Here is a 13,042-nt window from a genome sequence, read left to right as displayed (position 1 = left end):
TCAAAATATACACACCTTCTGATCTGATGTTCGCAGTCAAATAATTTAAATAGTTAAAGAGCACCGCCAGCCAGTCTGTGCACCGCGGTCCGATCTCTGCAGCAATCATTAAAAGTGGCATTTTGTGTTGTGTTTTTAGAATCCACTTGCTATACTAGGTCTCTTTAATTGGTTTATTTCAAACATCAGAAAGTGCATAAATTTTGATAAAAAGCCTAATTTTCACTGGAATAGTGTAATTATTTGTAATTTTACAGCATTAGTTACTTGTTCATCTCTTTTTTTGAAAACAGACGCCTTTAATTTGCACTGTGTAATAGCTAGAATCATGGAGCAAGAGACATCAAAGTGAGGAATTATAATGTCAGAGTTCTCTTATACAGAATGGGATTTGTAGTACCTTCAAACACTTCTATGACTGATAGTATAAGGCCTCATTCTCACATCTGTGTTGCACATACGTGTGGTATCCGCTTTTTTGGAACACGTGCCCATTATAGTCTATTGGGCTGCTGTCATGATCTGCTTAGTTCATGGGATTAGGTAGTTCAGAGGTTAATCTGGACCGGCCTCACTCTGAGATTCTGGGAGGCTTTTTATAGCCTCATTGTGGGCTCACTCCTCGTAGCTTATACTCAGATCCTTGGTCGAGTGTTTGTGACCCTGGTGTGCTTTGTGACTGTGATACTTTATGCTTGCTTGGTTTTGATCCGGTTCTGTCCCTGTTACGAGTTCTGCCTGTTCCTTTTGTACTGCGTTGCTATCTCTGTGTATGACTCATTGCTTACATTCTGACTATTCTCTGCTTGCCCCCCTGGTACCACGCCGCCCTCTCTGTGTATGACCCCCCCTTTGTCTGACCTGAGTTTCCCTAGTCTTTACTTCAGGATTCCTGTAATAGAATCCTACAGTTATCTCCTGCAGCAGGACGCTAAGCCACGCCCCCTGTGGTCACATGATCGTAGGTCCTTGTACTCTTTTCTACCTTTAGTGTCGCAGGTCCTGTTCTCGGAACTTTCCCTGCAGTATCGGACCCCGGGCTCTCCCGTAGTCTGGGTGAGTTACCTTGCTCAGCCGCGGCAGTGAGCCGGCGCTGACAGGATCCTGATAGCTGCTCACATATCTGTGTTTTCTGATAGACTGTGTGTCTGTGCAAAACTCACGGAGACATGTCCGTTTTTCTCCAGTGTCACAGATAAATAAAACCAATACAAGTCTATGGGTCCATGAAAAAAATATATACCGTACAATATATATATATATATATATATAAGTCAAACGTTTTCTGTACGTCTTCACAAGGTTGGCACACTCTGTTGGTGGTATGTTGGCTCTTTCCTCCATGCAGATCTCCTCTAGAGCAGTGATGTTTTGGGTCTGTTGCTGGGCAACACAGACTTTCAAATCCCTCCGTTTTTCTATGGGGTTGAGATCTGGAGACGGGCTGGGACACTACAGGACCTTCATATGTTTCTTACGAAGCCACTCCTTCATTGCCCTGGCGGTGTGCTTAGGCTCATTAGCATGCTGAAAGACCCATCCACTTTCATCTTCAATGCCCTTGCTGATGGAAGGAGGTTTGCACTCGAAATCTCACGATACATGACCCCATTCATTTTCATGTACACGGATCAGTAGTCCTGGTCTCTTTGCAGAGAAACAGCCACAAAGCTACACTGTCATGGTCACTGTGTGTCTGGGCGCAGGTGTTACCGCAAGGCGAACCCATAACACACGTGACCCTGGATACAGCGCCTCCAGTGGGGCGGATTTAAATAATAAAACGTGCAGGTGGATACGCCGCCTCCACCTGGCGAATTTAGGTATTACACGTTATACATACAATAATCAAATAATAAAGGGGGAACCTGGGAAACTTTAACAATGGTGGGCCCTGCGATAGGGAATGGGGACATGGAGACCTCCTAAGCTCCCCTGAGCCAGTGTCCCTGCACTCCTTACATTCCCTAAACAGGCTCCGCACCTGTCGCCGCACGCGTACCTTAACGCCCTTGCTCACCCTGACCCTAAACCCTCACTAGGGAATGGGTCGGTGCGGAGACTAATCCCACCACTGCACTAATAACACACATGAGGAAAGAGACAATACAGGGGAAACACCACTTAGCTTTGCTCTGTTGCGTGCGCTCCTAGCAACAGAGCCCTCCACCTGAGTGCATCTTCTCCTCCACCTGGATCCATCACCATAACAGGATCCTTCACCTTAGTGCAGCCTTGGAGCAGAGTCCAACACCAGTTGCAGCTGCTTAGTACCAGAGTCCCAAGGAAGTGTTCAGCTTCTGCCACGAAGTCGAGCATGCTTGAGTCCAGCTCAGCGGCCAAGTCCCACATGGTGAGTGCCACTCTCCATAGTAGCCACTCCACCAGACCATGCAGACACTTCCCGCTGACTCCATCACTGCGACCCCACCACGCCATGCGAGCCCTTCGTCCAGACACCATAGCTGCAACACGTCCCCCCTGGCTAAGCTGCGCAGGACTCCTCACCAGCTCCATCCTTCCTCCAGGCTCTCCAACTCAAAGTGAACACAATCTCACAATATCACAGGCAGTGAGTGAACACCCTGAGCACACCTTTATAGGGTGTCACACCTGATCCATAATTAAGTGAACATTAACCTAAACCTAAGGTGCGATACCATTCCCCACCACCGGGCAGCTTAGAATGAACGACACCACGTGATAATTCTAATGGCCACCGGGGGCAATCACGACACCTTGGAACTTTCCCAAAGTAAAAAAAGTTCACCCAGTGCAATTTAAAACTGTCAGATCATGACACACACATGTTGCAACCCCCATGCTTCACAGTAGTTATGGTGTTCTTTGGATGCAACTCAGTATTCTGTCTCCTCCAAACACGACGAGTTTTGTTTCTACCACACAGTTCTACTTTGGTTTCATCAGACCATGTGACATTCTCCCAATACTCTTCTGGATAATCCAAATGCTCTTTAACAAACTTCAGATTGGCCCGGACATGTACTGGCTTAAGCAGGGGGGCATGTCTGACACTGCAGGATCTGAGTCCCTGGAGGAGTAGTGTGTTTCTGAAGTTAGCTTTTGTTAAAGTGGTCCCAGCTCTATGCACGTCATGCACTAGGTCCCCCCCTGTGGTTCTCGGATTTTTGCTCACCGTTCTTGTGATCATTTTGACCCCATGGGGTGAAATCTTGCGTGGAGCCCCAGATCGAGGGAAATTATCAGTGGTCTTGTATGTCTAAACGTACTGTCACACTTAGCGATGTACCAGCGATCCCGACCAGCGATATGACGCGGTACATGGCTAAGTGGTCGCTAGTGAGCTGCCGCACGGGCAGATCTCACCAGCGACATCGCTGGGGACGGGGGTCGCTACTTACCTGTCACACTAGGTGATCCTGCGTCCTCCCACCCGGCTCCACGCTCGTCGCTCGTCTCTCCACAGGAAGCGCCGCAGGAAGCTGACGACGAGAAACAGTCCTGGACGTTCTCGCGCGATAACCAGCGGGGGAGCCGGTCGTAGGTAAGTATCAGACACAGCGATATCGCTAGCAATATCGCTATAACGTCACAAGTTCTAGCGATATTGCTAGCGATATCGCTTAGTGTGACAGTACCTTTACACTTTCTTATTATTGCTCCCACAGTTGATTTCATCACACCAAGCTGCTTGCCTATTGCAGATTCAGTCTTCCCATTATGGTGCAGGGCTACAATATTGTTTCTGGTGTCCTTCGACAGCTCTTTGGTCTTCACCATAGTGGAGTTTGAAGTGTAACTGTTTGAGGTTTTGACAGGCATCTTTTATACTGCTAACAAGTTCAAACAGGTGCCATTACTATAGGTAATGAGTGGAGGACACAGGAGCCTCTTAACAAAGAAGTTAAAGGTCTGTGAGAGCCAGAAATCTTGCATGTTTTTAGGTGACCAAATACTTATTTTCCACCATAATTTGCAAAATAAATCTTGCCAAATCAGATAAGGTGATTTTCTGGATTTACTTTCTCATTTTGACTCTCATAGTTGTGGTCTACCCATGATGTCATCTTTCTAAGTGGGAGAACTTGCACAATTGGTGGCTGACTAAATACTTTTTTTCCCCACTGAGTATATATATATATATATATATATATATATATATATATATATATATATGTATATATATATATAACAGTTCCACCCAACTACCACCCAATAACCTGCCTTACAACAACATGGAAACTCCTGTCAGGCATCATAGCCACCAAGCTATAGAACCATATGAACCAGTACATGAATCCAGTTCAGAAAGCAATTGGGACCGACACCAGAGGCTCTAAGCACCAGCTCCTAGTAGACAGAGCTGTCGCTAAAGACTAAAGATCCAGACAGATCAATCTCAGCACAGCCTGGATTGACTACAGGAAAGCCTATTACTCACATATGGATCTGTGAATGCTTGGCTCTCTACAATGTCAACAGGAAATTAAGAACCTTCCTCAGGAACTCAATGGGGCTATGGAGAACAACAATGGAAGTCAACTCAAGGCAACCAGCACAAGTGACCATAAAATGTGGCATATACCAGGGTGATGCACTGTCCCCATTGCTGTTCTGCATAGGCTTGAACCCCCCTCAGTCAGATAATTACAGAGTCCAGCTGTGGATACAAGTTCAAGAGTGGAAGCACCAAAGCACCATCAGCCACCTCCGCTACATGGATGACATCAAGCTGTATGCGAAAAACAAACGAGACATCAATTCACTGATCCACCTTAGAAGGATCTACAGTGAAGACTAGAGTTGAGCGAAATGGGTAGGTCAAATTCAAAAAACGCCGACTTAAGCTAAATTCGGGTTTCGCCGATCGAAACCCGACCATAGCGTGAGGTCGGCCATGAGGTTCCCGACCCGAGCGCACAGTCGAAGTGGCGTTGGAGACAGGGTGGAGACAGGGGTTTAATGACCATGTTGTGGAATGATTTCTCAAGTACCGCTCACACGACTGCTAATACTGCATCGATTAAAAGTGACAGGAGACAGCAGTTGTTGACTATGGTTACAAACTACTTCTCCTCCCATATCGATGTTCTCCCTCACAGGTAATTCCCCTTTGATTATTGGGTCTTTAAACTGGACACCTGGCCTGAATTGGCACACTATGCCTTACAGGAGCTCGCTTGCCCTGCTGCTAGTGTGCTATCTGAAAGAGTCTTCAGTGCTGCTGGATCAATCCTGACAGAAAAAAGGACCCGTCTGTTGACCCAAAATGTTGATAATCTAACCTTCATTAAGATGAACCATGAATGGGTTTCAAGGGATTTTGTCCCACCTTCCCCTGATGACACATAATTTGCCAGAAAACTGCCTCGCTTTTGTCCTCCTCTTCCTCGGACTTGCCCAATTCCGCCATTTGCAGCAGCTGAATGTCCAGCCTATACATCAACATATGCCATTTTTTAAACCCCCCTAACTGGGCTGCCCACCCCCCCAAGGGCTGGGGTCAAAACCTGGCGCACCCGGGCAAGTGCCATTCCTCTGAACAGGTGGATGAGCCCACTGATAGCCGACTGCACTGGCACAGGGCCCCTCATAGTACAATAGTGTCTCTGATGGTGGGGGGGCCCACTTGCCGTCAGACACACCAGTGTACTATGAGGGGCCCTGTGCCAGTACCGTCGACCACGAGTGTGCCTCCCCGCTTGGTCATGACCACAGCACTTGCAAGTTGCAATACTTACCTCTCCCTGCTCCACCGCTGTGTAGTCTGGGCAGTTAAATCCTTCGCAGGGACGGCCACTAGAAATTTGGTGTATTGATCTATGATGGTTAAGATGTAGCTATGGCCTGTCCTGCTGGCCTCTACCTTCAGATGATCAATGGCAACCATTTGTAATGGACGTCAACTTACAAGCGGATGCAGTGGTGCTTTATGATCACCTTTCACAGTTGTGATAGTCACAGACATGTGACATTCCTGCCAGCATTTTTCAATGTCTTCTCTCATGCTAATCCAATAGAATCGCCTACGGCCTGTGGCTTCTGTCTTTTGCACTCCAAAATGACCAGACACATCATGATAGGCAGTGAGGACTATGTCTACATCTCTCCCTGTGATCACAATTTGATGGAGACGAGTAACGGTGATGTGATCCACACTACTGCGATAAAGCAATCCTTTCTTCACAAAGAACCGTTTTCGCTGTCTCCACAGACACAGTAATTGAGGGTCTGCATCGCCTCTGCAACATCTACCGGGAGGTTTTCCCGCGATGAGTAATTCCCAAATTCCTGCTAACACTCAACTTTCCGTCTGTACTTGTATCCATGTAGTTTCCAGTAGCGGAGAGTCTGGACTGGCTTACTGAGATTGAAATATAAACGAAGATTTAAACGTACCACAACACTGTATACTGTTGTACGCTTCGAATACCTTTCCCTTTTTCTACTTTTTAAATTCTGGTGTAATACATAGTGAGCCTGTGAGCGTCTGTGTCTGACTTCGGAAGTATAGATGGAAATTTACAATTACCCCTAGACTGGATACACCTGGTATGTGCTGATACAGTACCTTTGTTAAAAATTTGTTGTTACGGTATCATCCATTGGGAGTGAGCGTGTGTGGTTTACGCCTTCCATATATACAGTGAATCGGAGATACCAATTTTTACCCTATACTCGATACAGCTTGTATCTTGTTATACAGTACCTTTGTTCGACATTTAGTATTACGGTCAAATCCATACTGAGTAAGCGTCTTAGCATGACTACGGGACTATGTATACAGAGATTTCAATTGTACCCTATAATATATATACTTGCTATCTTGTTATCCGGTAACTTTTTTAAAACATTTTTTATTATGGCCAAACCCAGACTGAATGAGCGTCTGGGGGTGACTCAGGAAATATATACCGAGATTTCAAATTTGGCCAACACTGTATACAGCTGTACGCTTTTGATACAGTAACCTTTTTTGCTATTTGGATTCTGGTGTAATCCATAATGAGCCTGTGAACGTCTGTCTGTTACTCCGGAAATATATTTGGAGATTTAAGATTACCTCAACACTGTATACAGCTGTACGCTTGTGTTACATACCCATTTACAGCTTTTCATATTCTTGTGTAATCCATACTGGGCATGAGAGCGTTTGTGTCTGCCTCCTGATATATATACACGGCGATTCCTAATGTTTACACTATACTATATATACCTTGTATCTGGTGATACTGTACCCTTTTTCAACGTTTTATTTTATTGTGCACTCCATACTGAGCCTGTGAGCATCTGTGTATGACTCATGAAATATATACGGAGATTTATTGTTATTATTATTATTATTTATTACTAGCTGAAGAGCCCGGCGCTGCCCGGGCATAGTAACTAACTGTGGTTAGTTATAACAAATTATAATTATCCTCCATCCCATAGTCCCGTGCCCATATACCCATCATACATATCCATGATCCCATAGGCCCGTGCCCATATACCCATCGTACATATCCTCCATCCCATAGTCGAGTGCCCATATACCCATCACACATCCTTCATCTCATAGTCCCATGCCCATATACCCATCATACATATCCTCCATCCCATAGTCTTGTGCCCATATACCCATCATACATATCCGCCATCCCATAGTCCCGTGCCCATATACCCGTCATACATATCCTCCATCCCATAGTCCAGTGCCCATATGCCCATCACACATCCTCTATCCCATAGTCCCGTGCCCATATACCCGTCATACATATCCTCCATCCCATAGTCCAGTGCCCATATACCCATCACACATCCTCCATCCCATAGTCCCTTGCCCATATACCCATCACACATCCTCCATCCCATAGTCCCATGCCCATATACCCATCATACATATTCGCCATCCCATAGTCGAGTGCCCATATACCCATCACACATCCTTCATCTCATAGTCCCATGCCCATATACCCATCATACATATCCTCCATCCCATAGTCTTGTGCCCATATACCCATCATACATATCCGCCATCCCATAGTCCCGTGCCCATATACCCGTCAAACATATCCTCCATCCCATAGTCCAGTGCCCATATGCCCATCACACATCCTCCATCCCATAGTCCCGTGCCCATATACCCGTCATACATATCCTCCATCCCATAGTCCAGTGCCCATATACCCATCACACATCCTCCATCCCATAGTCCCGTGCCCATATACCCGTCATACATATCCTCCATCCCATAGTCCAGTGCCCATATACCCATCACACATCCTCCATCCCATAGTCAACCATTATGACATCATAATGAGCGGCGGGGCTTGCAACCTATGACATCAGCGTCGCCATGGCAACCATTGTGACATCATAATGAGGGGTGGGGCTTGATACGCACACACTGTTTCCCCAGTATGTAGATAGGGGCATTATGACATCATAATGAGGGGCGGGGCTTGACACGCACACACTTTTTCCCCAGTATGTAGATAGGGGCAAAATTGTTTGGTGAATTGGAACGTGCTGGGTTAAAATTTCGCCTCACCACATAGCTTAGGACGCTCTCGGGGTCCAGACGTGTGACTTTGCCAAATTTTGTGGCTGTAGCTGCGACGGTGCGGATGCCTATCCCGGACATACACACACACACACACACATACACACATACATACATACATACATACATACATACACACTTTGAGCTTTATATATTAGATTATAGCGCCATTTATTCCATGGCGCTTTACATGTGAGGAGGGGTATACATAATACATAAAAGTTCAGTAATCTTAAACAATACAAGTCACGACTGGTACATGATGAGAGAGGACCCTGCCCGCAAGGGCTCATAATCTACAACGGGATGGGTGAGGATACAGTAGGCGAGGGTAGAGCTGGTCGTGCAGCGGTTTGGTGGATCGGTGGTTACTGCAAGTTGTAGGCTTGTCGGAAGAGGTTATCCCTAGATTGTTATCCCTAGACTGTATAGAACTGTACGCTACTGATACAGTACCATATATCTGCTGGTATTTTGGGTCCATTTTCCAAAACATGAGGAAGTATGGTGGAAGATGATGCGGACGTGGGCGTGGGGGGGGCCCTGGTATTGATGGTGGTGGTGGTGCATCTGCTGGTAGTGCCAAAAACACAATAGCAGCTAAGGCAGGAGGTGTTGAGCCTGCGTCATGGTGTAGCTCTGGAAGGCCTGTAAGGCTCCCTTTTCTGGGAGTAGGTAGACTGCTTTTAAAGCCGGAGCATCAGGAACTTTTTTTGGCTTACATTGCTGAAACAGCCTCCAGCTCTATCGCCTCCTCTTCTGAAGTTTAAAAAAATGCAAGCACTGAGTCATCAGTGCAGGCTTCGGGTCAGGAGCAACACCTTTCCTTGTGTCCTTCACCCATACCAAAAGTGAAGGATGCGGCAGCACACACTTCAGATTACTCCATGGAGCTCTTTTCACATACCATGCCTGGGTTAATTAAAAATGGGGACCATCATATACTGGAGCATTTCAAATGGGGGACATCAGACACTGGAGCAGCATTTACAGGGCTCATTATACACTGGAGCATTAGAAATGGAGCTCATTATATATTGAGCATTATTAGGGCCCATCATACACAGGAGCATCATCCATGAGGCCCATCATATACTGGAGCATTCCAGATGGGGGACATCAGACACTGGAGCAGCATTTACAGTGCCCATTATACACTGGAGCATTAGAAATGGAGCCCATTATATATTGAGCATTATTTGGGCCTAGAAGACACTGGAGCATCATCCATGGGGCCCATCATATACTGGAGCATTCTAAATGGGGCAGATCAGACACTGGAGCAGCATCTATGGGGCACATTATACACTGGAGCATTAAAAATGGGGCCCATTATATATGGAGCATTATTTGGGCCCATAAGACACTGGAGCATCATCCATGGGGCGCATCATATACTGGAGCATTCTAAATTAGGTAGATCAGACACTGGAGCAGCATCTATGGGGCACATTATACACTGGAGCATTACAAATGGGGCCCATTATATATGGAGCATTATTTGGGCCCATAACACACTGGAGCATCGTCCATGGGGACCATCATATACTGTAGCATTATGTGGAGCTCATCATATACTGTATGGAACATTATATGTGACCAATTAATCTGTATGGAGAAATATATGGGGCTCATTATTCTGTATGACGCACAATGTGGTGGCCATAATACTGTATGGAGTAATATACTGTCCGTTTTTTGAGCTATTGTACAATTTAAAATAGATCAGTCATGTCATGTAAGCAGTGAAGTATTTGTCATTGTACTATCCCTATATTTCTGTGCCGTATCGGAGCATCATGAGTTGTGGTATGTGTTAAAAAGGCGCACTGACACTCTTTGGCCCGAGGCACACGAAAACCTGGAGCCAGCCCTACCCCCCCACAACTTTAGCCAAATAACCCCCAGTTTTCAATGCGTAACTATTATTATTAAGTAAATTAAGGTTGACAAGCTTCAGTAATAAGAATTGATGTTTTTGGCATTGAAATGGGCACTGTAGGTGTGTTTACTGTCCTTCACTCCCTGCCGACTTTGCTCTCCCTATTGACTTGCATTGGGTTTCGTGTTTCAGTCAACCTCCGACTTTTCGCTATAGTCGGCCGATTTCGTTCGACCCGACTTTTGCGAAAGTCGGGTTTCATGAAACCCGACTCGACCCTAAAAAAGGCAAAGTCGCTCAACTCTAGTGAAGACATCCAGATGTCCTTCGGACTGGAGAAGAGCAGTCGGTTGGTAATAAAGAGAGGAAAGGTAGTCAAGACTGATGGAGTGGAATTACCAGCAGGGCACATAGCAGATATACAGACATGCTACAAGTACCTCGGTATCCCACAGGGATACGGTAACCATGATGAGGAGGCAAGGAAAGCAGCAACATCCAAATATCATCAAAGGTTAACACAGGTCCTGAAGAGCCAGCTCAATGGGAAGAATAAAATCCATGCCATCAATACATATGCCCTGCCAGTTATCAGATATCCTGCTGGCATTGTGTGCTGGCCAAAAGAAGAGATGGAAGCTGTAAATGTGAAGACACAAAAGCTCCTCACAATGCATGGAGGTCTCCATCCTAAGTCTAGCACCCAAAGATTGTATACCAACAGAAAGGAGGGTGGTCAAGGCTTTATAAGCATTCAAGCCACCATCATAGATGAAACAAGGAGCAGGGCCGCCATCAGGGCATTACTAGCCTTACTGGTGTAAGGGGCCCCGGGAGCTGGAGGGGCCCCATGCTCAGAATTTTCATAAACCGGCGTTCTGTGTGTGTGGAGGGAGCAGGAGTCATTGTGACAGACAGCTGGGAGAGGCAGCCAGTGCTGAGCAACAGGAGGGTGGGACTTTCCAGCAACCAATCCTGGCTGAGCGCGGGCTTACTGCAGTGCAGTTATAGTATTCTCCCATCACACAGTCTGGAGCGAGTCACTGAGCAGCAGTGCAGCCCTCAGTCCCAACCCCCCCCCCCCCCCGGTGAGTGTCTGAGCCTGTGTTGTTTAAGGGTATGGCCAGTGTCTTGCCAGGATCTACTGTAGCCCAGCCCCTGTAGCAGATGGATCCTCAGTGAGTGGGCTGTGTGCTCAGTGACAGCGTCAGTCACACTATCAGCACAGCAGCCACTCACCAAGGAAGGACGCTGCTATGTCCTGAGTCTGACCCCTGCCTGTATCAGCTATAGACGAAGATAACAGCAGAGCTGAGTGCCCCCTCACCTCCTACAGAGAAGCATAAGACCGCTGAGAACAGCCTGCCCCCTGACAGGACAGCAGCCCCCTCTTAGGATTCCCTGCATTTACTCTCTAATCTTATGTAAAAAAACTTCAGTCTTCAGAATGGAGCTGTGGTGTCCTGTCAGGGGCAGAGGGGGCACAACAGCCTTATCCTTCTCTGGAGGGGACAGGGGGCCAGGACACTGCTCATCAGGATTTATAGCATCTCCCAGAGATGTTATGTAACCCTAACCACACACTATAATCACAAACACAGTATATGTTAGGGTATATGCACACATGGCAGATTCTGCTGCGTTGTACCCTTAGGCCATGTGCACAGGTTGCGGATTCTGCTGCGGATCCGCAGGGGTTTTGGCTCTGGAACCGCAGCTAAGCTGCGTCGTACAGTACCATTGTTTTCAATGGAAAATGAAAAACGCTGTGTGCATGCTGCAGATTTTTCCGCGGGTTCAAATCCGCAGCATGTCAATTCTTTGTGCGGAATCCGCAGTGGTTTCACACCTTCTCCATTGTAGAGGTGTGAAACCGCAGGCTAATCCACAGGTAAACCGCAGGACTTTTGACCTGCGGATTTTTCCAAATCCGCACAGAAAAATCCGCAGTACGTTTCACTACGTGTGCACATAGCCCAAAAGTCTATCTAAAACCAAAACTGTTGTGCACATGCTGCGGCTCTAAATCTGCAGCATGTCAATTCTTTGGCTGTTCCGCAGCATTTTTACACCTCTTTTATTATAGGAATCCACAAGTGTAAAAACGCTGTGGAAATCTGCACAAAATCTGCAGAAAATCCTCAGGTAAAACGCAGGTCATTTTACTGGCGGATTCAGTGAAATTTGTGTGGAAAAATCCGCAGCAGAATCCGCAACATGTGCACACACCCTAAAAGTATGCAAAAATTCCACAGTATTACAGAAAAGTAACTGAGGCCGGACTCCAGCATGAGAGGCTGATGAGAAGATCTGCAGGGGAAATGAAGGCTCTTAGTCCTCGCTCACACAAGCGTATAACATGGCTGAGCGCTATGTGATGTTTTATTGCATAACACTCAGCACAGTGTTATACTATGCGGCATCGCAGATCTGTGATTTTTTCTACAGACCGAATTCGTCTGTGGAAAAATAATCTGCAGCATGCCACGAGTGGCTTTGGAATTCAGATCACACGGACCCATTGAAATCTATGGATGCGTGTGAAACATCAGGCTGCACTCAGCTGTCAGCTTAGTGCAGTCCGAACCCATGACCTCAGACAATGGAGAAGATGGAGAAATTAAGTTCCCTGT

The 13,042-nt window shown here is 46.5% G+C and overlaps 1 protein-coding gene across 1 annotated transcript in view; it reads right to left on the bottom strand.

The window, feature by feature from the left end:
* The window catches only part of DNAH10 (dynein axonemal heavy chain 10), a 309,396-nt gene that overhangs the window by 230,006 nt on the left and 66,348 nt on the right, over positions 1-13,042 (bottom strand). The window lies entirely within an intron of this gene.

This window comes from Dendrobates tinctorius, unplaced genomic scaffold (genome assembly GCF_039654945.1).
Source record: "Dendrobates tinctorius isolate UK_male_01 unplaced genomic scaffold, ASM3965494v1 ptg000090l, whole genome shotgun sequence".
NCBI lineage: Eukaryota > Metazoa > Chordata > Amphibia > Anura > Dendrobatidae > Dendrobates > Dendrobates tinctorius.
The sequence above is the reverse complement of the archived record's forward strand: the minus strand, read 5'-3'. Positions and strand labels throughout refer to the sequence as shown.